General features: G+C 45.3%; 1 long non-coding RNA gene across 1 annotated transcript in view; it reads right to left on the reverse strand.

The window, feature by feature from the left end:
• LOC112648315 (uncharacterized) overlaps positions 1-10918 on the reverse strand; it is a 46509-nt gene extending 35591 nt beyond the window's left edge. The window contains exon 1 of the long non-coding RNA XR_003128909.3: positions 10800-10918. This is a non-coding gene — a long non-coding RNA (uncharacterized LOC112648315). The remainder of the gene's footprint in view (positions 1-10799) is intronic.
• Positions 10919-23878: the final 12960 nt, after the last annotated feature.

Here is a 23878-nt window from a genome sequence, read left to right on the forward strand (position 1 = left end):
AAATGCAACACATTCGACATTTCTCACTTTGGTGCTGGCCTGCTTTCTTTCTTTTTCTTTTCTTTTTTTTTTTTTTAAACTTTATTCACCTGTGATGTGTCAGCTGAATCGGTTTTAACCACCCCTTCTCTCAACAGAGAGAATGTAGGTTAAGAAACGAACCAGGAGGGCATCTGGATGGTTCAGGGGTTGAGCATCTGCCTTTGGCTCAGGTTGTGATCCTGGGGTCCTGGGATTGAGTGCCATATCCGGTTCCCCACAGGGAGACTGCTTTTCCCTCTGCCTCTGTCTCTGTCTCTCTCATGAATAAATAAATAAAATCTTTAAAAAAAAAAGAAACAAATCAAAAAATGAATCAGTGAGCTCACTTCATATTGGACATTCAAGAAAATAGTCATTGCCTCACCTGAGGGAGGGAATAACAACTGTCCTCAATGACTTTATTACTCCTATAAGAGTTCCTTGAGGACCCTACTCTCTTTATTTTTCTTAGAAAGTCATATGCTTTGTCTGCATTTACTCAGTTGAGTAAGAATTCTCTCGCTTAGTTAATGACTAACTTTTGGCTGGCCTCTCCAGGTTCTGAAGTAGTTGCCAAGTCTGTAATGGACGCGCTGAAGATATGAAGCACAGTAGCTAGTGCACCTGGGCTGTTTGGGCCTTTAGAGGAAAGATCGAATTTTGATAGGACTGTCCCTTTTAATGAATTTAGACTTTGGCCTCTTAAAAAGGTCTTCATTGTCCACCTTGGTCATTTGAGAACCATTGTGATTACTCCAGCAACTGGAGGAGGTAAACCCATCAGGAGATGTATTTGTTGCTGTTATTCATGATCATATTTTTAAATGTATTTTCACGGGTTTAAAATATATATTCATAATATAACAAATGTTAAAAGAAACAGGCATAACTTTTCACACAGACTGCTTATGTCTCAAATACAAATTCTGCACAAATTCTATTCCCTGAGCAACAGATCCTCCCTTAAAAAGTTGAGTGCAAATCAAGGGTTCACAGATTTGGTTCTTTTCCCATTGGTTTCCACTATAATTTCCTGTCTCATCATCGTTTCTAATAAGAAACACGTCCTGAGCAGTTACAATGCATTATTCCCTGACTCTTCCAGTGAATTTGGGATCTAGTTACCTGGTCATAGCTCAGCATGCAGAGGGTGGTGATTATAGTTCCAAAGAATGTGTGATCAAGGCCAAATGAGAAGGAGGTCAGTAAGGGTCGTGACAATGGTTACTAACCTAGTTTTGAATACCAGCCTCAATCCCTGCTGACCCAAGATTTTCTGCCAAGTAGTTTATCTGTAAATAAATTCTTAAATACAGTCAGAGTGTTCCTATTCTTAAAGCATTATTTTGATTGTATTACTCCCCTGGTCAAAACATTTCCACTGCCTACTGATAAAAGACCAAAGTCCGCAGGCTTCAGTGGGTTTTCTAAAATCAGATCCCTTTTTATTCTTCTAGGTTTATTTTCTACCATTCGCTTCCACAATCCAGAGGTGTCAACCAAGCTGATCTAGTCAATACTCCCTGCATATCCCTGGCATTTTTCTGCCACCCACCCTTGCTTATCTGTTTCTTCATTTCAGGATCCCAGAGGTTCAGCCAGGTGTAACGTTTAGGAGGAACCAAGCAGAAGTGAGGTGACCATAGGGAAGGGGATGGGTTCTGCACCTTGGTGAGATTGGGGTGATGAACATGAAAAGGCATCACCTTTGAGACCTCTTTGCTTGTCTCATCCTTCTGCCTCCTTACTCTTTCTGCTAACATCTTTGTACCATAATTTTAACAGTGATCATTTAAATATGCCTTTTAAGTGTGCTCCTCTCATTTTGCAGTCCCCAACACCACATAGCTGGGGTCAGTCTGCTGTTTGTGTGCCCACTGCTAGCTCCCTTCTGGCATCCCAGCTCTTCCCCTCCCCTGCCACCAGATCTCTGTGGGCTTTCTTTGTGACCAGTAATCCGGTCCTTCACACACACACACACACACACACACACACACACACACACACAGTAATTCTATAGGTATTCAGATCCCTCCTCATCTGCTTTTTGAGGGATGGAATTCTGTCTCCTAGACATCTCTGTGTGCACACCTCCTAGCAGAGGGCTTTGCCTATAGTACATTGCATTGAATCCATCAAAGAAAAGTGACAAAAGAGCAAAATAGTTTCGCAATCCAAAGAATACGTTTGTAATGAGAATCATCATTCACAGTTGTCCCCCGTATGTGTCAGACTCTGTTGAAGCAGAGCCACGTGTATGCAACATCAATGTGCGTTCCTGTCTGCTCACACTCTCTCTTAATTCTTGCCTAAAGATGGAAGAAGGCAAGCATCTCCCATCTTGCCCATCTCATCTAGGGAGCTGTAGAAGTGGTCTGTGTAGTTCATGCAATAGGTTGTTTGGTCTACAAGGTGCCGGACAGTTGCTTTGACTCGGTTTTTTAATTATCGTATTGACTTGAGCAAGCAACAATCTGGCGTCTCAAAACAGCCTGAATTGACCAAATAACGAGTCATAGAAAAGCAAAGGAACTTCACATAGATGTGAGGTTTTTCTCTGAGAGGAAGGTGTCCAAGGTTTCAAGGCAAAAGCTCTCATGTGTAGTTATAGAAAAATTCTTATCCTTATTTTAAACCTGAAGTTCTTGGACCTTCATGAAAAGACTTCTTTGTCGAGCCTTGTCTTTGAAAAGGCAGCTGCTAGCAGGTCACCTTCTTGTGACTCCTTTGCCCTCAAAACGATGTGTTAGTAGGCCACATAATGATGATCAAATCTTCCCAAAGAACAGGCCATGACAACATTAAATGGTTTATTTGTTTCCTGCACCTGTTTTTGTTCCTTTCCAAATCTCTGGAGAACCAAAGACAGCCTTTCTGCTGCTCTGAGAAATTATTGTGTCTAGAATATTTGATCACACACTAGAACAGGTGCCAAATGGAAAATAATATGCCAGGTGTCCATCCAGGCAGCAGGAAGTTGGCCAGAACGTCGTATCTCCTAATTTAAAAGACCTAAAACCTCACATTGATCCTGAACTGGTCTTCTCAGTATCCCACTGTTCACAGATCCTAGAATCCCAGAGGGCTGAATCGATTTAGAAGTCCCACAGTTCATTATACTTATTTTTCAGGTTGAGATTCAGAGAGTCTGAGACTCAGACAGGTTAAATGATATCCCCATCAATTAACTGCTAACTAGTGGTAGATCCAGTTCTAGAAGGAACCCAAGTGAACCCAGATGCCCTACCTGCAAATTAACAAGGAAAACTGACCCCTATTCATTTTTTTAAGTAGGCACTACACCCAATGCAGGGCTTGAACTCACATTTTTGACAGTAGTCCATCCCGGAACTATTAAAATAACACTTTAAGCCTACTTGGCCATCTTTAAGAGGGTTAATTATATGAGCAGTCTTCCATGAGCAGTTGTATTTTTTTCCACTGCATCTGTAAGCAAGCAACTTGGAGCTCAGTGCACCTTTTGCCACAGGAAAAGTATCAACAACATAAGGCAGATCTCTGAACTGGTCCATTTGACTATAAAATCAGAGAAATCTGGTCCTTCCAGGCCTGACCTGAGTGCTGTGTGGACACCAGGAGGTTAGCACTGCAGGAGTGAGGGAGAGGCCAGTGACCAGAGGTCAGTAGCATCAGAGAAAGAGTGTGGAGTTTTCAATCCCTCCTCTGGCCATTGCCAGCCCTTTGAACAAACTCCTTATTATCTTTGAACCTTAGTTGCTCTCTTATAGTGGAGCTAACGACTAACCCATGGGGCTCTTGGGAAGATAGAACGAGCTGAATGTGAACCTCCCAGCTCTGTGCTGGCCCTGAACAAGTACTCAACAAACCATTCTCCCTGACCTCCCCACCATCCGAGGTGCAGTCATCCCCAAAGGTCTAAACACCACCTCTTCCCCTGGATTACTGTGTTTCTTTCCCCAAGCCCAATTTCAATAGTCATGCCCCAAGACCTTCACCCCAATTAGCCTTGCTATCCCTGACCCTCAGTCAAATCTCTTTCCCCAAGTTCAGTGAGGCCTTAGGAAGGAAAAATATTTGATTGAAAGAGTTCATACTCAAAAGCCATCAGTTTCAGAATCCTCTGGGCAGTGGGTATATTTTTGAACAAAGCTGCTCAATAACCAAAGCGAATCTCAAATCCATTGACTATCAGGCCTGATAACAAAATCAAAAGAAATTCTGAGACCGTATTAAGAGGAGCCATGATGACTGGCAGATCCAGCCCTGCCTCAAAGCCTACTATAAGTCATCAGCCAGGGTATTCTTGCTTTTCACATCTTCTAACATTCCTGTGAACGCGACCCCTTCTACTCAATCTCGGTTGCCAGGGCCCAGGAGTGCGGCTGTGGCAGAGATAGTGAGAGGGTACTTGATTGCTAAGTCCTTGATGGTAGGGACCATTTGTAATTTCTGCATTTGCTTGTCGGATGCTGCCTGGACCTGCCCTTCCTCTGGGCAATCCTTTTCTCCATCTTCCAGGAAAGAGAGATTCCAAATGACATAGTCATTTAAGTGTGGGTGGTCAAAGTCTCCAAACTCACCTTTGCCATCCTGAGATACAGCTGTTTCAAGGCATATGGACCTCCCGATTTTGAGGGCAAGTGTACTTTATATGTGCCTATATCCTCCACGGGACCTAGAATTGCACTCAGTACAGGCTCATTAGATGAATAAATAAGTGAGTGAATGAATGAAATTCGAAAATCTGATAGACATTACTAGTGCTCTATTTCCAAGTCTTCTTTCCCCCAGGCACAGGAGAAACTACAGGTCAAACCTCCCTGCCATCGAATGGGGCCATGTGACTGCAAGTGGAAGTGACATGTGTCACTTCTGATCTGAAGTGCAGATGGGAGCTCTCCATGCAGGATCTCTCTCCTAGGCCACCAGCCACATTACAGATGGCAAAGCCTCTGTTAGCCTGAGTCCCTGAGTCACTATGTGGAACAGATCACTCCTCCATAGCTGCTGACCTGTGCTGACCTATGCTGGACATACAACATGAACAAGAAATATACCTCTGTCAGAGGATTTTCTTTCTGCAGCATAACCTAGCCCATCCTGACTAACACAGCCAATGACCACTTAAAGATAAAGGCAAAGAGGTTTGCATATTTTGTCAAATTCGTAAATGCTCCTGAGGATATTTTCCTGTCCAAAGTCTGCTTGTTGTATGGCATCAGTCTTAGCAGCGAGGCAGGGCTTAAAGGTTAAAAGCCACTTGAGGACAGCTACTTAATCTGCAGTTTCAGTGGAACTAGAGCAGAGAGGCATGATGCCCTTCAGTAACAGTGAGTCCATTCCCCTGGTGCCCTGCAGGGCAGAACAAAGCAGATTACCAGGGGAATATGCAAGACACAGTGTGAAAACAGTTTCATGCATCAAACTCACATCCTTGGAAACATATTCCCGATTGATCCGTGCATAAATGTTTAAAATGCACTTTATTCATTTTTAGGTTTTGAAATGAGGAGTTGACATTTGCAAGAATGAGCACCATATGTGCCTTGTCAAGTCTGCGGCAGGCTCAGTGGTGCAAACCCAGCTCCCCCACATGGCGTCATCCACTTAGCAACCTCCTGGGATACCTTGTTTTTCATCTATGGGCAGCATTTGGCCAAAGGCTACAGGCATTAGGGACAGGGACAGGAAGAGTCCACTTTCTGGCAGTGTCTCCAAATTTACCTCACCAAAAATTCCTATTGTTCTTGGTTCCTGTGTTGGCAGTGAGTTTCACTAGGATGGGTACCATATGTTCTAGCATTTCTAAAACCATCTCAGTTTTGAATATATCCCTTGTCTCTGTAATCCATCAAGATGCCCCAGAAATTTCAATATTTTAGTATACAAACTACATCTATCAGACAACTTCTTGCACTAGGATGAAATACAAAAATTAATTTTGAGGGCCTGTGCCTCAGTTTCTGGTTGAAATTCATTCACTTCACCTTCATATACCAGCAAACTATATGAGCTTGAGGTTTATTCTTGCCAGGCCTGGGGAGTCCTAGCCAAAAAGAGATCATATCATACCAAATCGCCTTAGTCTATAGTGGTCATTTCAGAACAAGATCTCACTGGGTCACTTAGTGGCATCAGTCTGCTTTGCTGACTTAGCATCTTCCAGGGGTTTTGTGAGTTGACCATTTCAACCGTGGAAATGTCACTTTGCCTCTGAGAAGTTTGGTCAGAAATGTTTGTCTCCTCTCTGTTTCCAACAACTGACCAGTCAGGTTTGGTTTTTCAGGTTGATTAGTCCATCTACCTCATCTCCTCTGCTCTTGGCTGCAGAAAGTCCATGGTGGGGCCCACAGCAGGATCTAAACTGCATACTGGAGGTCAACCACTCCATCACTACCATTCAGGGTTCTAGCCTAAGTGTCTGAAACACTGTTAGGACACATCCTTTGGTTGCAAGCTCAAGCCCTGTTTAAAAAAACAGATGCCTCCAGGAGGCCTGTGCATTAAATTATGGACTATTAAGTCCTTGGCAAGAGCATGTCAGGGACTCCTTTCCAAATGGCATCTGCAGGGAGGGAGGCCTGGAAAGAATGCAGATGGGCCAGGTTCAAGTGTTCTAAGAAGAGTGTAGCAGAAGGACAGACTCTAAGGGGTGCAGAGGGTGGACCCAAGTGGAGAGGATGTGACCATGAAATGCAAAGGAGGAAGGGGATTGATTTTCATTATCCTTTATTCTATGCCAGGCACTACATGAAATACTTTCTGTGTGTTCAATCCCTCAGTGACCCTAAGCAATAAAGCATATACTACTCACTTCACAGTTGTGGAAACCACCAGTCAAGGTGGGTGATGATTTCCTCGATCACACAGCTAGGATGTGACAAAGCCATGATCTGAACCCACTATCCTTCTGAAGCATTTACTCTCCCATTCTCTAACTTGGCCTGGGCTTCAACACCAATTATTATTTTTTTTTAAATTTTTATTTATTTATGATAGTCACAGAGAGAGAAAGAGAGAGGCAGAGACATAGGCAGAGGGAGAAGCAGGCTCCATGCACCGGAAGCCCGATGTGGGATTCGATCCCGGGTCTCCAGGATCGCGCCCTGGGCCAAAGGCAGGCGCCAAACCGCTGCGCCACCCAGGGATCCCAACACCAATTATTTTAAACTAAACATTTATTTTTTATAGTTTCAGAGGCTAAGAAAGTTCAGGATTAAAGTGTCTACAGAGTTGATGTCTGGCAAGGGCCCTCTTCCTGGTTGGCAGATGAAAGCCAATTCTAAAAGCAACATAATAACCCCTTGACCAAAGGGGTTGGTCAGATTCTGATGGTAGACTTTAAAAATTAGGAGCTAGGGGAACACCTGGGTGGCTCAGTGGTTGAGTGTCTGCCTTTGGCTCAGGGCATGATCCCGGTCTAGGATTGAGTCCCACGTTGGGCTCCCTGCAAGGAGCCAGTTTCTCCCTCTGCCTATGTTTCTGACTGTCTCTGTGTGTCTCTCATGAAAAAATAAATAAAATCTTTTAAAAAAAATTAGGAACTAGGAAGGCAGTTTGGCAATTTTCCAAGAAATTAACATAGTCTATTATATGATCCAGGGATCCCTGGGTGGCGCAGCGGTTTAGCGCCTGCCTTTGGCCCGGGGCGTGATCCTGGAGACCCGGGATCGAATCCCACGTCGGGCTCCCGGTGCATGGAGCCTGCTTCTCCCTCTGCCTATGTCTCTGCTTCTCTCTCTCTCTCTGTGACTATCATAAAAAAAAAAAAAATTATATGATCCAGCAAGTATACCACCAGGTATAGATACCTAAAGGAATTAAAAGCAAGGACTTGAGCAGATGTTTGAGGACACCAATGTTCATAGCAGGATTATTCACAATAGCTGGGAAAGTAGAAACAACCCGCAGGCCCATTAAACAATGAATGGATAAACAAAATTGTTACATCCATACAATGGAATATTATTCAGCCTTAAAAAAACAAAAAGGAAATCTGACACATGGTATAACATAAGTGAACCTTGAAGCTGTTATGCTAAGTGAATAAGCCAGTCAAAAAAAGGACAAATATTATATACTTCCACTTATTTGAGGTATTCTGAGTGTTAAATACATAGAGGCAGACAGTGCAATGGTGGTTGTTGGGGGCCACGGGGAAGAGGAAATGTAGAGCTTTTCAATGGATACCGAATTTCTGTTTGGGATGATGAAAAAGTTCTGTAGATGGCTGGTGGGACTGGTTGCATACCATTATGAATGTTCTCAGTTCCACTGAGCTGTACACTTAAGGATGATTAAAATGGAAAATTCTGTGGTATATATATTTTACCACACTTAAAAAAAAAACTCACAAGGACAGGATTTTAGACTTTGACCTTAAATATCTTCTTTTATTCATGAGCACAGAGCATTTTCCCCACATCATGCCATTCTGCTATATGGTCATGAGGTAGGCAATGTCAGCTGGTAGAAGAAGTCAGACTGACAAGATAAATATAAAGTTTCCGATGGTGAATCAACTGGTCCTACCAACTAATTTTGCAGAAGGGGAAACCGAGAACTGAAATAACTTACCTGAGCCCACACAACAAGAAAAGTCAGCCTTCATTGGCCTCGGACACCTAAAGCCTTAGCTGCCCAGACCAGCTTTCTCCTCTAGAGCAAACTTAAGAAATGCAGAGAATGAAATGGATGGATTGGTGTGCTCATAAGCATGCTTACTTGTCTAAAAGTAAAAGCATGGAAATTACATAAACATGAGCTCCAAGTACAATTAAATTATTTAAAGCATTTTATTTTGCCAAAAGATTGCCAAACCAAATGCTTATTTCTTCCCACAATTACTGCACATTGACTTTTTTCATCCCTGTGTATGCACAAGAAATGTGCCCATGTCCTCACTAGTAACTGTCAAAGCAAACTCCTGCTGAACAGGGAGGGAAAAGATCCAATGGAAATAAAACCCATTTCACTTTGCATGCATCAAATATTTCTTGAGCACCTATTTTCTGCCAGAGACTGTTATCTCAGGGAATATAGCAAGAACAAGCCATGCTCAGTCCCTGCCTTCACAAAGTCCTGGCCTCCGGCAAGTAGGTGGAATGAACATCCAGGTGAATGCTTGGAGAGCTGCAGGAAATGACAGCCCAGTGTGGTAAAGGCTCTGAGGGGAAGTTTGGATAGCTAAGAAGTAGGTGGGATGGTCTATCAGGGTTCAGAGAAGCAGAATCACTAAAAGATAGATAAAAACACAAGTGGGGCTATGTGTGTCCCCTCTAAATTTATACATTGAAACCTAACCCCAGTGTGACAGTGTCAGGAGAGGGGGCTTTGGGAGGTGGATAGCATCATAAGATGGAGCCCTCACTAATGGAACTCATGCCCTTATAAAAGAGAGCCCAGAGAGCTGCCTCTCTTGTCCACCCTGTGAGGACACAGTGAGAAGTTGGACATCAATGATGAAGAGGGTCCTCAGCAGACACCAAGTCTGACAGAACCATGAGAATAAATTTCTGTTGTTTATAAGTCACCCAGCCTGTGGCATTTTGTTATAGCAGCCTGATCTGTCTAAAATAAGTAGGTAGGTAGTAAATAGATGAGTAGATGATAGATAGATAGATAGATAGATAGATAGATAGATAGATAGATAGATGATAGATGATCGATTTGTCACAGGGACTGGCCTCATGCAATTGCTCCACAATGCTCGCTAAGGCATCTTCCAACAGGCTATTGTGAAGACAGATGATAGATAGAAAGATGGACATAAAATAGGGGAGATAAAGAAGTCCTCTTGTCACCTCTGTCTTTGGTGTGGGTGTCAGGCACAAGCCAACCCCCTTTGTCATGGAGGAAAACGTACATCTGGCCCAGGAGTGGGAGAAGCTAAAAGGGACCCTGGAAGGGAGATCAACTCAGGGCCCGCCCTGCCTCCCACCAGTGAGATGAGCCAGCAGGTGCAAGATTATGTGTGTCAGCTCCAGAAGGGCTGCTGCCTCATCTCCACCCTTCTCACCTCCTACAAGAATCTCTGGTGGCTCATCGTGACTGGACACTTACAGGGAAGGGAGTTCTGGAAGACACTGCAGATTTTAAAGCCACCACGTATGACAACCTACCCCAGACTTGGGGCTGGGAGAAGTTTCCAGGAGGAAGTGACATCGAAGCTAAGACCCAAAAGATGACAGAAAGTGGCTACACAGAGTGAGGGGAGAGTTCCACAAGTGTCAGAACCACAGTAAGAAATAGATGTTGGCCTAGAAAATTAGCATTTTTAAATGGAAACGGGAACCAAAAGGAGAAAAATGTGCTCCCCAAAGGATGAACTTGCTCAAAATCAAGAATATGGCATATTTGGCTAGTATCTATAATAGTGAACGGAAGCTAATAAAATGGTGGAGAAGCGACTTCCCCAACCTGTGGGGTGATTCACAACTTCCTCCACTCCCCGGCCCTGTCCATCCTCACTACTCCCTTAGAGCTCCTTTCTTTCTTTCTTTTTTTGTTTTGTTTTGTTTTCATTGAAGTTCCTTTCGCCAACATATAGCATATCACCCAGTGCTCATCCCATCAAGTGCCCTCCTCAGTGCCCATCACCCAGTCACCCCATCTCCTGCCCACCTCCCCTTCCACTACCCCTTGTTTGTTTCCCAGAGTTAGGAGTCTCTCATGGTTTGTCTCCTTCTCTAATTTTTCCCACTCAGTTCCCCTCCTTTCCCCTATAATCCCTTTCACTATTTCTTCTATTCCCCATATGAGTGAAACCATGTGATGATTGTCCTTCTTAGACTGACCTACTTCACTCAGCATCATACCCTCCAGTTCCATCCACATCGAAGCAAATGGTGGGTATTCATCCTTTCTGATAGCCTTCCAGCTCCTTTCTGATCCTCCTCGTTGCCAAGGCGATCGCAGCGTGGGATTCCAATCACATAGATAACCTTCGCTTATTTCTGTAGACCTTACCCAGGAGATCAGTCACGGGATAGAAATCCCACAGCGTGGATTCAGTTTCCCACATCATGTTGGTACAGGATTACCAAAATGCCAGTGTGTAAGAGCCTCTGAATCCTCTCTATCTGTACTGTCTGAGCCAGGCATCCCACCCCCAGCGAAGATACACCAAGCCTGAGACCCTGGGGCAGAATCTAACTGACTTTCAAACCTAATACGTCCTCCAGATTCAATTCAATCCATTTCCTTAAGGGAAACCCAACGTGCTGGGAGAAAGGCAGGCTTCCTGTCTTTCCAATCCAGCACAGCACTTTTGGAAAGATGATCATTCTCAGGAAAGCCACCTTAACAGGGCTGATCTCAAGACTCACTGCTTCCAGACTGAAGTGAAGACAAGAGTGGTGGCCTAGGCCTGGGTGGCGGTGGGGAGAATGCACATGGCTCCAAGCAGAAATGTAGCCTCCCATATGCCATGTCTTTCTCTCAGTCATGAGGCAGCAGATCCTTGGTTCCCTACTATGTCAGGGATCCTGACGACCACTCTCAGATTCAGTGATTCACTAGAAGTATTCACAGAAATCAGAAAAGCTGATTTACCCATGGTTATGGCTTACTACAGAGAAAGGATACAGATTAAAATCAGCCAAGGCAGGAAGGACGGGGGCACTGGGTGACTCAGTGGGTTAAGCAACTGCCTTCGGCTCAGGTTGTGATCCCAGGGTCCTGGCATTGAGCCCCACATTTGGGTCCCTGCTCAGCAGGGAGTCTGCTTCCCCCTCTCCCTCTGCCCCTCCCCGGCTTGTTCTCTCCTCTCCCCCTCTCTTTCTCTCTTTCTCTCCCAAGTAAATAAAACCATTAAAAAATAAAATATATATATATATAAAATAAGATCAGCCAAGGGAAAAGGCTCAGAGGTCCAGGGGAGTTCCAGGAGTAAAGTTTCCACTGTCTGTTCTACTAGAGCCCTGAGGAAAGCACTTCATTCACCCAGGAACAAGGTGTGAGACTATGTGCCAAATCCTGCCAATCAGGGACACTTACAGAGCCTTGGTGCCCAGGGATTTTATTGGGGTCAGTCATGTAGGCATGGAGTACCCTCATGACTGACCTTAGCTATGCAGATTCCAGCATCTCCAAACTGGTGCAGCATGGCCAAGGGCCCACCATAAATCACACTGCAGTCATAGATTATCTGGCATGGCCCAGTGCTCCTGGTAAATAAAGTCACTCTTGTCAGGCAAGATATTCCCTGGGTTTAGAGTTATCTCTCAGGAACCAGTCAAGGGCTAGACCTTTCTTTGGAACCTGCCGAGTTTGGACAACCTAAGTCTACTGGGTCAACCATATACTGTTCATCCACACATTTTGTTCACATTTTGTCCTGAGAGGGAAGCATCATGGTCCAGCGTAGGCAACACCAGTCAGGAGGCTTCCTGTCATTAACACACCGGTGACCTCAGGTTAAGACCTAGAGTCTCCTTGCCTTTGTTTCCTCATCTGTGAGGTGATAGCAGTAACGCCCACTCCGAATTTCCTGAAAGGTGCTGGGAGAATCAAATGACCCAGTGGATGAGATAAGCACTAAGCCTCCCGTACTTGCTAATGTCAAGGCTAACAAGGTGTCCAAGTCAAATGGCACTCTAGGGATTTCTGTCTATTTTACAGCCATTTCGTTTTTCCCCCTAACGGCTATAAAATGCTTACTATGTGCCAGGTACCATGCCAAGTGCTTATGTGGATTATCTTATTTAATCCTCAAACAATTCTCTGAGGGTAGTACTATTATTATCCTCATCTGAGAGGACTGAGTTTCGGTAAGGTTACCCGAGGTCACATCTCTTCTTAAATAGCAGAGACAGCTTTGAAACCGAACAAAGATAACCAGAGCCAGAAAAACCAAGCTACGTTGGTTGCTTGCCAGACAAGGGAAAGCCACTTTGCTCACCCAAGGGTGTGTTCAGTGACTCTCTCTCAGTGAAAAGGGAAAGACAGGATTAGGATACAAAGAAAAGGCTCTAAGAAGGTGGGATTCTGAAGGGTGTCATTTGGTTGTCAGAGAAGAAAACTGTGAAAGCTTTGGAATTGTTCGTCGCTCTGGTTTTTACAACAGAAGAGCTATTGTCCAACAGGTCCAAATGGGTGGTGCAAACTCAGGTCACAGCTGGTGAGTTTGTGGGTGCCTAAGAATTGGGGACATCCTTCTCTAGAGAACTGAAGCAGTCTGTGTCCAGGGCTGGAGATGGGACAGGCCCGGACCTGGCCACATTTGCTCAGTATCTGCTGTCTTCCCGCCAGCTCCCAGACGCTCACAGCTCACTGTGTCAGGGAGTTCAGACCGCCTCTAGAATGTGCATCTTGTCCATTTTTAACACCCTCATTGTTTTCCTTTTTCTAAGGAAAACCTCATCTTTATCACAGAACTGCAGAAGTAAATACTCCTGATTTCTTCTTCTACCATAGGCTCATTTGCTGTTCCTTGTCCTCCAGGATAAATCTAGAAGAGGAGATAGCTGTTCAGTTGCTACAAATCATAGGAACATTCTGGTGCAAAAATCTCCATAAAAGACTTCAGAGAAGATTTATGTCTTAAGGCAGAATTTAGAGGAAAGGCAAAAAAAAAGTCTTGGCAAGAAGCATCAGAAAGCTTTTACACAGAGGCACATCTGAAACTCTGAGAAGGAAGAGAGAAAAGGATACCCACCACAGGGAGAAAGGTGGGCATCCGGTGTCGCCCTGTGCTGACACAGACCAAGTCGTGTGGACAGGAGGAGCAGGGGCCAGCCCCCTAAAAGGAGCCTTGGCCAGAAAATCCATACAACTAGGAGTGTTTGGAAGGTGTCCAGGAGGGGGAGATTATCATCAGGAAAATAATCTGCTTTTGAGATGAGAGAGCTTAGAAGGGCCCCAAATGTCCAGGAAAAAGAAAGGTAGTTCAAAATAGTCGATTTTCAATAAGCCACTTTAGTGATTATCTGGAATGTTAGTGGTAGTAATAGTAGTAGTAGTAGCACTATTTTAATTCCAGAAAGAATTAATGTGTCCTCAGAACAAGGGCGCATCACTTACAAACAAATTTGGATAGGATTCCAAGTCTATCGCTCCTTACCCCTGCTATGCCCCATACTCCCACCTCCATTCCTGGAAATGTTCACAAAGACACCTTCTTTCATAGTCCAAGGAAGACCAACATGCGGAGGAATTTGAGTTTCTGATGGAATGTGGTCTATTTTTCTTGCCCCTGTGACCTAGAACCTGGCCTTCTGGCAAGTGTTTCTTTCTCTGGAACAGGTGATGTTTGATCCAATGAGAACAGAGTGCAACACCGCGCTTCACCTTTGCCTCTAACCATCTAGGTTAGCAGACTCCACAGGTGAAGGGCACAGTCTCCATCCACATTGGCTCACTTCAGATACATGCTGCTAGTTTGAGGGTCCCCAAGCCACCTGTACTTCTAACCGATTGGCTATGAATTTGGGGTTCTCATGACACCCTCAGGTTTAATAATTCATTAGAATGATTCCTAGAACTCAGAAAGTGCTATATTTATGATTACAGTTGTACTATAAAAGATACAACCAAGGGATGCCTGGGTGGCTCAGTTGATTAAGTATTTGACTCTTGATCTCAGCTCAGGTCTTGATCTCAGGGTCCTGAGCTCAAGCCCCACACTGGGCCCCACGCTAGGAGTTTAAAAAATAAAATAAAAAAATTTTAAAAAAGAAAAAAAAAAAGATACAATCAGGAATGGCCCCATGAAGAGATCCATCAGGCAAGGTTTGCAAAGGTTCTGAACAAGGAGCTTCCATGCCCTCTCCTTGTGGAATCAAAATGTGTCACCCTCCTGGTACATCAGTATGCTCATCAACCTTGGGGCAGCTTTGGGCATCCAGTGCTTTTGTTGGGATTTTACTACACAGGTATGATTGACTAAATCATTGACCAAGTGATTGAACTCAAATTCCAGCCCCTCTCCCCAGAAATGGTGAAGTCAGGCTGATACCACTACAAGCCCCACCCTGAGTAACCTCAGTAGCATTAACACAGGTGTGGTCCACAGGGTCCAAGCATTCAGGAAATTCCAAAAGTTTAGAACCTGAGACAAAGAGCAGACAAATACTCTATCACACAGCACAATGACAACTAACATTTAGTGAGGGTTTTCTAGGTGCTAGGCTCTGTGGCGAGTACTTTATATACATCTCCTTTGATCTTTAAAACAATCCTATGTGCCCAGATTTATCATTATCTTCATTTTACAGATCACAAAATGAGGTACAAAGACCGGAAGTAACTTGCTTAAATTCGCAGAGCTAGTAAGTGGTAAGTCAGGGGTTTGAACTCATATTTGTCACGTGGGCTACTATATCCCTCTAGAACTGAGTAGACAAAGGGAGCACTGAAGAGGGCAACCATTGTCATGAGAGAAGAACTTAGACGTTACGCAAGCACCCAAACTGACTTCAAATTCTTGGAGGAAAAATAATCTAGGCTTTGCCCTTGAAAGAATTCAGTCTTTAAAGGCAGAAATGTTGCTTTAAATTCCAGCTCTGCCAACTACTAGTTGAAAAAACACTAAATTCTCTGATCTGCAATATCTTCATCAATTAACTTGTGATTCTAGTAACATCTGCCTACGAGTTTGGTCTGAGGAATAAAAGAGGTCTTCTATTTGAAAGTGAAGAACACCAGACCCTTGTAAGGCTTTCTTTTTTTCTTTCCCACTCAGTCTGTCCCTGGTCAGAAGAATTTATCTTCTCTCCACCCAATCTATTTATTCCTTGTGCCTCACATGATACCCTTCAGCCTCTTTGATTGCCTTGGATTATATTTTTGTTCTCTTAGCTCAATTATTTTTACACTGTTCACATGGACTGTTACTTTAGCTGCAGAAACACCGGCCTCAAAAACATTTTTTAAGCACCTAATTATACATGGCACTGCACTTGACACATAGCCAACAGGAGTGCAGGCCTGGGTAGCACAGTGGGAAAGTCTGGGGCATGTCCTCAGAACACTTGGGTCTGGTCCCACTTCTGCCTCCTACTACCTTGTTGCCTTGGAAAAGACACTTAGCCTCTGTGAGCATCAACCTACTCATTTATAGAATATCACCAATAATTATGCCTGTCTTGCTAACCTCACTGGCAGGGGGGGAAGAATGGATGAGAAACTGCACGTGGAGTCTTCTGAAACCAATAAATCTGTATATGAATAGAGAGAATAATTATGTAAGGCAGCAACTAAAGCAGACATTGAATCCCACACACACAAAAAATCTACGAAAATCCCAGAACATTCCCATATAAGGAGTATACAGAAAAATGGCACAGGACATGCACACAAACACGTGTTCAAGTCAGAGTTGGGTTCATTTTTGGAAGGCAGTTGGCAGGGAGGGCTGGGAAAGAGGTTGAGAGATGTGTCAGTGTTTACAAACGCTACTGTCTGGGTGCAGAAACACATGCAAAGCTGGTAGCTATATGGAAAAATCTAATAACAAAAAGCATGAATACCCCTAAGTGTGCCTTGAACATTACACTGATGCGATTCCCAAGGCAGCACTAATGCATTCCATCATGGTGTTCAAAGAGCTCAACTCTTAAAATGAATATGGGTTTATGTGGCTACCAACAACTAAACACACCTCCCTGTCAGTGGGTAGAAACAAATGCAAAGCTGCCCAAGGAGTGGGTTCAGATGGCTTGCTTTATCTACATAAAATTTCCAAACCCTATTTCCTCAGAGGACACAAAAGAGATGAATTGTATGTATTAAAAAAAACAAAAAAAAAAAAAAAAGAAAGAAAGAAAAGAAAAGAAAAGTAAAGAAAAAGAAAAGAAAAGAAAAGAGAAAAGAAAAGAAAAGAAAAGAAAAGAAAAGAAAAGAAAAGAAAAGAAAAGAAAAGAAAAGAAAAGAAAAGAGCTTTGGGCAATATCTAAGTTGGTACTAAAGTTGGGGTAAGATACTTCATTAGAAAAAAAAAAAAGATACTTCATTAGAAATCTTGCTTCAGCTACTTTTATCTATTCATTTAAAAAAGTGTTTATTCAGGGTGCCTGGCTGGCTCAGTTAAGCATCTGACTCTTGGTTTCAACTCAGGTCATGATCCCAGGGTAGTGAGATCGAGCCCTGCCTCGGGGTCTTTACTCAGCACAGAGTTTGATTAGATTGTCTCTCCTTCACCCTCTCCCTCTGCCCTTAACCTTCCACCCCTCACCTCCTACCTCACGTGAGCACTTTCTCTCAAATAAATTAATTAATTCAATCTTTTTAAAAAATGTATTCAGCGTTGTTGGGAGGCAGGTACTCTTCTAAGCCACCAGGTACCCCAGGGAACATAACTGACAAAAGCCTCTGGCTTCATAGGCAGGTAGACTCTCATCGGGGGCCAGGGAAAAGGCAGGGAGACAGACCACATGCAATAGACCCAATGAACAAGGAAGCTACAAAGAGATGAGGACTTGGTCGACACCACAGAGAGCAGGGAAGAACTTGAAGGGGGTTAGAAGGGCAGGATGGGGCAGTTGCCATTTCCAATCCTGGAGCCAACTTGAGCATGTGACTTAACCCCCCCAGGCCTCCCTGTCTTTCCCATGAAATGGGACTAATATGTGCCTCCTAGGGCCACAGCCACGGTGGAATGCAGTAGTGCTGCTCGCATACTCAGGACACAGGAGCACCCACAAAGTCATCATGGATAACGGGAAGGAGAAACCAGTATACACCAGAAGAGAAAGTTAGTAACCCGGTGATTCACGGAGCTTATGCCCTCTCTCCCGCTGGTGCCACTGAGCCAAAATCTACCATAAGGAGGAGCAAGGACATTTTGATCCCTCGTAATAGAAAAGGCTTTGAAAGCAGATATACCCTTGAGATGGAAGCCAGAGACTAAATCCTGTTCTTTGACTCCTGAGCCCTGGAGAAAGGGTGATGAGGAGGGAAGAAGAGAGAGCAGGAGCCCCAAAGGCAAGAGGTGGAGGAGAATCCCAAGAGCAGAGGCAAGGGCGGGGTGCACAGGCCCAGGTGCTTGCTGGCTTCCTGACTCTACCTCCAAATGCTCTGCCCAAAGAGATGCTCGGCAGTGGCTTGTTTCATGAAATGCCTCCCACAGGCCAAGTCTATCCCCCGCCCAGACTGAGACTTCAGTTGGTCTACTCAGTCTCATGGACTCTATGGGGAGGAGGAGAAACCACTCGCATTGGAGAGGAGGTGGCTGCAGCCTGGGAGCAGAAATAATATGGAATTAATCACTCATGTGTGGTCAGGCCAGGCCAGCTTATGTCTCGCGACACCCTGCCCGGCGCAGGCCAGCATGATTCTAGTTTCACAGCTATTTAGGTTCGATGCTAACATACTGGTGGGTTTTTAACTAGCTCTTTTACTTCCCACAATTTTCACAGGGAGCTGATCAATCGAACATTAGTATAGAAATACATTTCAATGTATTTGTATAACAAATTTTAGAAGTACATTTTAAATGTGTCTCTAAAAACTCTGCTTCTTATGGCTTCCCTGGGTAATGTCTAGGCCTGGGAGGGGGATCAGCCCTATCAGATGCCGCAGGGGTACTGATCCTGGGGGATGTACGTTCAAGCTTGTCCTAATTTCAGGTTCCTGGTGGCAGTGTGGTAGCTTGCCCAGATGGCAATCCACTGGGTCAGGGGAGCCCCCCAACTCAAGAGAGATTTATGTCCCCTAAAAAATAATGGGATGGTTACGGATCATGGGACTAAAAGATATCATTTATTCGTGGTCTTCTATAAGCCAAGCACTTTGCATACCTCTTCCCTAATTCCCACAATGACCTTGTAAAGTAGGTAATTAAAGTTCTGAGTTAGTTTCTATTGCTGAATAACAAATTACCGTAAATGTATAAAGGCTGAAATGGACACGCTTCTATGGATCAAGAGTCCAGCATGGCTTCGTGTGGCCTGTGCTCGGGGTATCACAAGGCTGCAGTCAGGATGCCAGCTGGGCTATGATCTCTTCTCACCGAGCCCACTGCTTGTGGTCTTCCAAAATGGCCCGCCCCTGAAATGATAGTCAAAGTTTCCTATGGTGGCTGCACTAGGTCCCTAACCTTTTTACTGACCTTCCATTGCGGTAGTCCTCTGGCATGTGGTCTTCTCCACAATATGGCAGCTTGTTTCTTCAAGGCCATCAGGAAAATCCTCCTGACTTCAGTTTCCGACCTCTAGACCCTCTTTTCAAGAGTATGCCTGATTAGGTCAGGCCCACCAGAATAATCTCCCTTTTATTAACTCAACAGTAACTGACCTGGTACCTCAATTACTTCAGCAAAATCCCCTCACCTTTGCCGTAAGAAAGGGGATGTAAGAAAATCATGATATCCCTTCATATTCAACGGTCCCACCACACCTGGAGGAGGGAATTATCCAGGACCTGCATCCCAAGGACAGGAATTTGGGGGGCCATCCGGGAACTCTGCAACAAGCTCTATCTTAGAAGTCATCAGGTGCATGTCTAATGATCCGTGAGTAATAAGGAGCAAATTTGGAGTTGCAGTCAAGTGTAAGCGTCCTAAACCCAAGTGCCTCCTTGCACATAACACCCCTATTCTAACAGCAAACACCATATCCCCTAAATAAACATCTTCTTAGGTCATCCAGGGCACCTGCAGTTCATAAAATACTTTGTGACATGGAAAATTCACCGTGATTAAATCAAGTTCGGGATTCCCCCAGGAGCCCCTCGCAGCACACATGTCAATCAACTCCAGGCTAAGCCATCAAACCCAATTACCCAGAAACCAGCTGACACAAGCTATTAATAGATCCACAGGAAGCAGGGAGGGGAGCAGATGTCCTCACTCTATGGCTTTTCTCTCCCTCTTCACCCCTCTCCTCAGTATCTTTGCACAGGTGTCACACCATTGCTCAAGAAGCTTCTGCACTTGGCCAGATTCCCACCTGGTCTTGTCTTGATCTTCCCTTCCCTGACCCCCTGCCCCACACAGAGGGAGCACTCAAGACATGTCTGTTGGACTAAACTATTCTCCTGGCCTCGTAATAAGCATATTTCAGACTATCTCGATTTTCTCCCCTACGATTTCAAGTGTTTTAGAGCCCTGGAATCAACGGACGCTCCCTGTGTGTGTCCATATAGACCATGCTTTTTGTGCAGTGGCCATGTCGCCAGCCATGCACACGGAGTATGTAGCTCCACATTGTTGCCACATTTCCCTCCTTTCTCTTCCTCCTAAAGAACAGAGGCTAAGGAGCACCTGTCGAATGCCTACTGAATGCCGCATATGCATACGTAGGATTATGTGTTACCTTTTAGAGCTGTAGAAACCTGAGGCTCAGAGAGATTAAATGACTTGTCTGAGGTCATGCCACTGATCGTGCTGCAGCTCAGACTGTGATGGCAAAGCCATACACTCTCCATACTTCACTGTTGAGTTGGGGCTTTTTTTCCTCAAATTGAGGGTAGTCCCCAAAACTTTGAACGGTGTTTAGACAGGGATGAGTTTTAAAGGAGCCTTCAAGGGTTTGAATGAGACCTCATCTTAACAGATAGGCATTTCTCAAACATGGCAAACTGACAGATTAATGCCACATTTAAGACTCAGTATTTATCGTCTATAGAGTTTTCCATATACTTCTGCTCCTTAGCACCTATTAGGCTGAGACATTTTAGTCTTTCAGGAAGTATTTGGAGAGAGAAGGCAGGAAGGGATGAGAGGATGGGCATGTGGGGTGTTTGGGGCAGGGGCAGGGGTGGATGGATGCTGTAGGTGAGCAGAGCCGTGCACAGGACTGGCCTGTCAGCCGTGCAGCTAAGCCTGGACGCAAACGTTCTCACCGCTTTTGCATGCTTCCATCGCCCCCTAGCCACCGTGGGGAGAAATAACCATCTCAGGGAAAATCTGTCGCCTGTGAATACCTTCAGTCCCCGAGTTGACAGTCTTTGCTGCAGTGGACGCCTGTGTGCTTTGTCTTTTTCATTAGCAGCTTTCTTTAATAGCTATTATTAAAACACGGTATCATTAGGGTTGGCATCATTCATCTTATCAGCCCAAAACAATGAGATTTGTCAGTTCTTTAGAAGCCCTTTGCTGGTAAGAACCGTGCCCTGGTTGCCTCTGAGTCCCCGACTCTATATGAACACTCCTGGGCCCCTGGGCCTATGTGCACACGTGCCTGGGCTTTAGGGCCAGGTCAGGTGGTGTCTCCTCCGTGAAGCTCACACAGCAATAGCTTCTGCTAATTCCACATTTCTGTGCTGGGCGCTTTACGAGCATTGTCTCCTGTAATTCTCAGGACAGCCCTATGAGGTAGTATGATTACTCCCATTTCACAGTCAGGGAAACTGAGGCATGGTGAGGGCACACACCTAGCCCTTTGCAAAGCCACCATCGAAACTCAGCTGCATCCTCCCCAGGCCGAGGACCCTCCTCTCAACACATGGCCTGGGAGTTCCCCGGCCAAAGTGGTGTGTCCTCATCCTCTGCCACCATTCCCTTCTGTCTTCTTCCTGTCACTTTTCACTCTCTCCCTCCTTTCTCTAAAGCAGAAATTCGAACCCCATGAAATACATTGTCTCCCAACATGTCATCTTTGTGCACACAGAATCTCATATGTGGTGGGTGCTCAGGAAAGGCGTGTGTCCATCCACCTAACTCGTGAAACTGCGGCTCCTTCAACGACTACAAGGTTGTCGATTCTGAGTTCAGGTTTCTCCAGGAGAGATCTGAGGATGCCTCTGGTGTCAGGGTAACTCAGGGACCTTTAGCTGGATGTCTGTTTACAAACACGCTCTCCCAGGAGGGAGGAGAGTGAGGAGGGTGCTGCCTGGGAACAAACGCAGAGTAGGATTTATAATTGAGAGGCAAGGGAGAGGAAGAGAGAACTGCAGGCTGTCTGAAAGCAGGCTCATCTGGGAACACTGGGGCTTGGTTTACATTTTGGAGGGAACTGATTAGCAGGCAGGGAGCAAGAGGTCAGCCTGGGAGCTCCACCCTTGAGCCTGCTGAATAGAAGCAGCCAAGGAAACAGCTCCCAATAACCTTGGGAGTCTGGCTGTGGTGTAAGTGCCAGGCTGCCTGTGCAGCATGTCCAGAGTCCTCCCCCTTCCCTGGTCAGCCTCTTCTGCCAGGAGGTGAGCACTGTCTGAAGATCGGTCATCATCTGCCAGGACCGGACCAAAGCAGAGGAAGGCAGGCCGTTCTTCAGCACAGGAAAGGTGAACCAGCACAGGGTTCTGGAAGGAAGGAGACTGGCCTGTAAGTTGTTTGAAGGAGCATAGAAGAAGGAGGTGTCCAAAAGCATTCCCCAAAGAATTTGGGGTAATAGGTAAGAAACTATGGGTCAGTGGGAGAAAGAACAAGAACAGGTGCGCACAGAGGTTGACTTCACAGTATTGAACAACCATGCAAGGTGGATGCAGGCCCATCTGCAGACCGTGCTGCCCTCCTGAAGGACATTCCCTGCCAGCCGTGAGCCCTGCGTCCCTGAGACCCTGGGGAGGGCCGGGGGACCCGGAGAGGTCACTTGGGGGCTCCGGCCCTGGGTGCTGACCAGTACAAAGCAATGCAGTACTTTATCAACCACTGCTCTCATCAGGTATACATTGATTGACCATCTGCGCTGAGACAAGGAAGAGAAAAGAGAATTTGACTCTCTGGGATCATTAACGGGCATGAAAGCCAATGACAAAGGGAAATTGGCAGTAGCGTGGAGGGGCTGCCCTTCAGGTCAGCTCAGGTCCCGGGTGGCCCCATCATGACGGGTCAGGCGGCCCCTGTGGGTCATAGCTGTTAACCCTCCCACCCGGGAAGGCAGCCCTGGCAGGAGCGCCCAGCCAGCTGGCCGAGCGGCAGCCCAAATTTCCAAGGCAGGAAAGCCAGCTGGTCAGTTGGGCCAAAGCCCAGAGTGATGCTGATCCTGGCAGTCTGTCCTGCCCTCTCATCGCTGCCCACGGCCCACAGGTGGCTCTCCTCCACATGCCGAAGTCAAAAACAAAATCCCTGCCAGCTGAGAAGCAGCAACAGAGCCATTTGCCTCTGGGCTTCTTGAAATGTGCAAGTCAGATCACATGCCCCTCCCTAGAATTTCTGTTAGAAGATCCGGAATTTCTGACTTTCCAAGAAGGAGCCCAGCACCCACACCTTTGTGAAAAATAACAGGAATAAATGTTTTCAGGGTCAGTTCCTCAATGTCTGCAGGTTCCAAGAAGTTGCAGGACCGTAACCCCTCCCTCCACATTCGGCAGCTGTCCCCGCAGCATCCTGAGTACGTTTTGGTGGCTGTTTCTAATTACCCCCTGCACTTGGGGAGTTCATTTTGCATCACAGTTTTGCTTTGGGCCATCGAAAACTATTTCCGTCTTCCCATATGTGTTTGGCTACCACTAATTAGGGAAAGTTATTTTTAGCATTTCCTCGTCTTTCCATCTTTGCAGAGCTGCCCTATTTAGGGGGAAAAAAATCTAGAAAAGTGTGATTTTTTTTTTCCCACTAAGGAATACCAGAGATGCTTTTAAAGTTCTGCAAGTAACTTTTTCATATTCAGCGTGGAAGTCAGTAAAGGGGAGCGAGAATCCAAAATCCTGGATTTTATCCTTTACCATCTGTGCTGGCATAGAAGGAAAAAGAAGGAGTCTTCAAATCCCAGGTTGGTGTCACCACCTCTCGTAGGTTCTATAGCTCCACCACGCCACTCTTGCTTCAGGCAGACCCACCGTCCTTAGAATTCAGCAACCACACTAGAACTAGTCCTTGCTATACTTTTTAGTATTTCTTTTTTTTTTTTGGTATATTTTTTATTGGATTTCTATTTGTCAATGTATAGTATAACACCCAGTGCTCATCCTGCCAAGTGCCCCCCTCAGTGCCTGTCACCCAGTCACCCCATCCCCCCGCCCACCTCCCCTTCCACTACCGCGTGTTCGTTTCCCA

Source organism: Canis lupus, chromosome 7 (genome assembly GCF_003254725.2).
Source record: "Canis lupus dingo isolate Sandy chromosome 7, ASM325472v2, whole genome shotgun sequence".
In the NCBI taxonomy this organism is placed as follows: domain Eukaryota; kingdom Metazoa; phylum Chordata; class Mammalia; order Carnivora; family Canidae; genus Canis; species Canis lupus.